The sequence below is a fragment of the Microtus pennsylvanicus genome, chromosome X (genome assembly GCF_037038515.1).
Source record: "Microtus pennsylvanicus isolate mMicPen1 chromosome X, mMicPen1.hap1, whole genome shotgun sequence".
Lineage (NCBI taxonomy): Eukaryota > Metazoa > Chordata > Mammalia > Rodentia > Cricetidae > Microtus > Microtus pennsylvanicus.
Genome location: NC_134601.1, coordinates 62,050,274 through 62,053,515, shown reverse-complemented (window position 1 = coordinate 62,053,515; position 3,242 = coordinate 62,050,274). Strand labels below are relative to the sequence as shown.

Sequence of the window (3,242 nt, the reverse complement as noted above, 5' to 3'; positions counted from 1 at the left end):
CTTGGAATTGGAGAGGGACTGAGCCTGAGTCCAACTCCAAAACCAGCTCTCTATATTTATAAATAAATGCACATTAACACATATTTAAAATATGTTTATTATAATTTATTTACTGAACCTATTCAGTTTTCTTGCTGATCCTTATTGGGTTGTAAATAGTTTCCATCTGTCAGTATTCAAACATCCAAGGTCCCTTGAATTCTTTGAAGATGAGTGTTTTCCTGCGGAGATAAGCAGAGATCCCTGCCCCCATCCTATATGTTGTTCTTACCATCGGTATGATTGTCATCATTGTGGATGAGCTGTCATTTCTTCTTTCCAAGAGATTCCTCCTCTTCAAACTGAACCTTTATTTATTTTGATGGTACCCAAAATTCTTCTTCTCTTGTAAAAACATGAGCTAAAACTTGCCCAATGCAGAACATATCCTGGCTTCCATTGCGAGGTCAGCATAACCTTGAAATAAACTGGTTGATTTAATTCTGCAGACTTTTCCGTTATTCAATGTCTTTTTGCGGACATTGTCCCCTTCTCAGTAGCGTTGAAAAAATCAAGGTTAATAAAGCATTACGAGTGAGCAGAGCTGGCGTGCAGGCCAGATGGAGGGGAGCCGACCGCAGTTTGCTCTGAACAGGTGAGGTCGAGACCTGAGGAAAAAACCTAGCACATAGCATCAAATGCGGCCTGCAGGCACAAGCTCATGGCTCTTAGGTCCCCTCACTCTCGGCTGGGATGTGGGAGAAAGCTGACTGCAGGAAGGGCATGAGATGGTGCGGATATCAATGAACGAATGGATGTGGTGTGGCCTCATCTGGCCAGAGCGTTAAAGGGCTCTAAAAAGCTCCAAGGACGGGCACCAAGTGATGGTGCATTCGATCGGCATGCTAGAATTAACCAGAACAGCTGAAAACAACAGATACAATTTAATAATTTGAAAATGGGGAAACTCACACAACCTGGGTAAAGGTTCCCATGTCCAAAACAGGTCTGAAGAACACCATGCAAAGAGAGCCAAAGAGAGCTAATTCACCTGGATTCCCAGGTTTTCTTCCCTGGCCCCAGGCAGCTGCACCCTAGGCTAGTGTGATTGGCTGAGCTTCCCCATTCAGAGAGCAACTTCCTCTAAAGGGTGGTGACAGAAAAAGTTAAATCAGTCTCTTATCCACTGAAAACATTCTTCATGCCTGAAGGTGACATATATGTTTTCAGAAAGAAAGAAAAGTAAGAGTCCTGAGAACAAGCAGAAATACACATATATAAACAATCAGAAATTCTTCAGGCTTAAGAAAAAGAATACCAGAAACAACAACAACCTTTGCTGCAAATAAAGACCATCAGAAAACTTGAATGTTTTCTTAAAGCCAAGTTCCCTATTTCCACTTTTTTTCCTTTAAAATACACACAGGGAGCTCAGCTCCCGGGTCGCATGCACGACTCTCCTGAACGTTCTCCAGGGTGTGTGCAGGAACCTCTCCACTCTTCCTCTATGGCAAGCCGACTGCCAGAAACAAGCCATGTCTATTCTTAAGGTCCACGCCCGAGAGATCTTTGACTCCCGTGGGAATCCCACTATTGAGGTTGATCTCTACACCTCAAAAGGTCTCTTCCGGGCTGCCGTGCCCAGCGGTGCTTCCACTGGCATCTATGAGGCCCTGGAACTCCGTGACAATGATAAGACCCGCTACTTGGGGAAGGGTGTCTCAAAGGCTGTTGAGCACATCAATAAAACTATCGCACCTGCTCTGGTTAGCAAGAAACTGAATGTGGTGGAGCAGGAGAAGATCAACAAGCTGATGATCGAGATGAACGGCACCGAGAATAAATCCAAATTCGGTGCCAATGCCATCCTGGGAGTGTCCCTGGCTGTCTGCAAAGCTGGTGCTGCAGAAAAGGGGGTGCCCCTCTACCGCCACATCGCTGACTTGGCTGGCAACGCTGAAGTCATCCTGCCAGTCCCAGCTTTCAATGTCATCAACGGCGGGTCTCACGCTGGCAACAAGCTCGCCATGCAGGAGTTCATGATCCTCCCTGTGGGGGCGTCCAGTTTCCGTGAAGCCATGCGCATTGGGGCAGAGGTTTATCACAACCTGAAGAATGTCATCAAGGAGAAATATGGGAAGGATGCCACCAATGTGGGTGACGAGGGCGGGTTTGCGCCTAACATCCTGGAGAACAAAGAAGCTCTTGAGCTGCTGAAGAACCCAATTGGAAAGGCTGGCTACACTGAACAGGTTGTCATCGGCATGGACGTGGCCGCCTCTGAGTTCTTCAGGTCCGGGAAGTACGACCTGGACTTCAAGTCTCCTGATGACGCCAGCAGGTACATCACCCCTGACCAGCTGGCTGACCTGTACAAGTTCTTCATCCGGGAGTATCCAGTGGTGTCCATTGAGGACCCCTTTGACCAGGATGACTGGGAAGCCTGGAAGAAGTTCACAGCCAGCTCAGGCATCCAGGTGGTTGGGGACGATCTCACAGTGACCAACCCTAAGAGGATTGCCAAGGCTGTCAGTGAGAAGTCCTGCAACTGCCTCCTGCTCAAAGTGAACCAGATTGGCTCCGTGACCGAGTCTCTGCAGGCGTGTAAGCTGGCCCAGTCCAATGGTTGGGGCGTCATGGTGTCCCATCGCTCTGGGGAGACCGAGGATACTTTCATCGCTGACCTGGTAGTGGGGCTCTGCACTGGGCAGATCAAGACTGGTGCCCCTTGCCGATCCGAGCTCCTGGCCAAGTACAACCAGATTCTTAGAATCGAGGAAGAGCTGGGCAGCAAGGCCAAGTTTGCCGGCAGGTGCTTCAGGAACCCCCTGGCCAAGTAAAGTGGATGCAGATCCCTGGAGCCACCAGCTGCTTAGACCCCGCCCCTGATGTCATCAAAGCTGCTCAAGGCCGGCCCAGTGCTTGCCCCTCCCATGCCACTGCTTCCTTAGATGTCCTCAGTCCGCCTGACCCAACCTCCTGGAGCCCTGCTGGAAACCCCAGCTTTGTAATCATGTGACTGGTCCGAATCATTGTCACCTCACTTCCAAGCTAGTGTCTGGAGCACAGTGTAATCTCTAGGGTGGCCACAGGAAAGACCCCTGCCCCAGCGGTTGTACATGCAGAATAAAAGCCTCAGTGACCCATAAAAAATAAAAATAAAAAAAAATAAAATAAAATACACACAGGGCCTGGCAAGATGGCCCAGTGCCAACAGATGCTTGTGCGGAGCATGATAGCCTGAGTTTGCTTCCCTGGGTACA

General features: G+C 49.0%; 1 pseudogene; it reads left to right on the top strand.

Moving 5' to 3' along the window:
- The first annotated feature begins 1,479 nt into the window (after positions 1–1,479).
- On the top strand, positions 1,480–2,888 carry LOC142841104 (alpha-enolase pseudogene; annotated as a pseudogene).
- Positions 2,889–3,242: the final 354 nt, after the last annotated feature.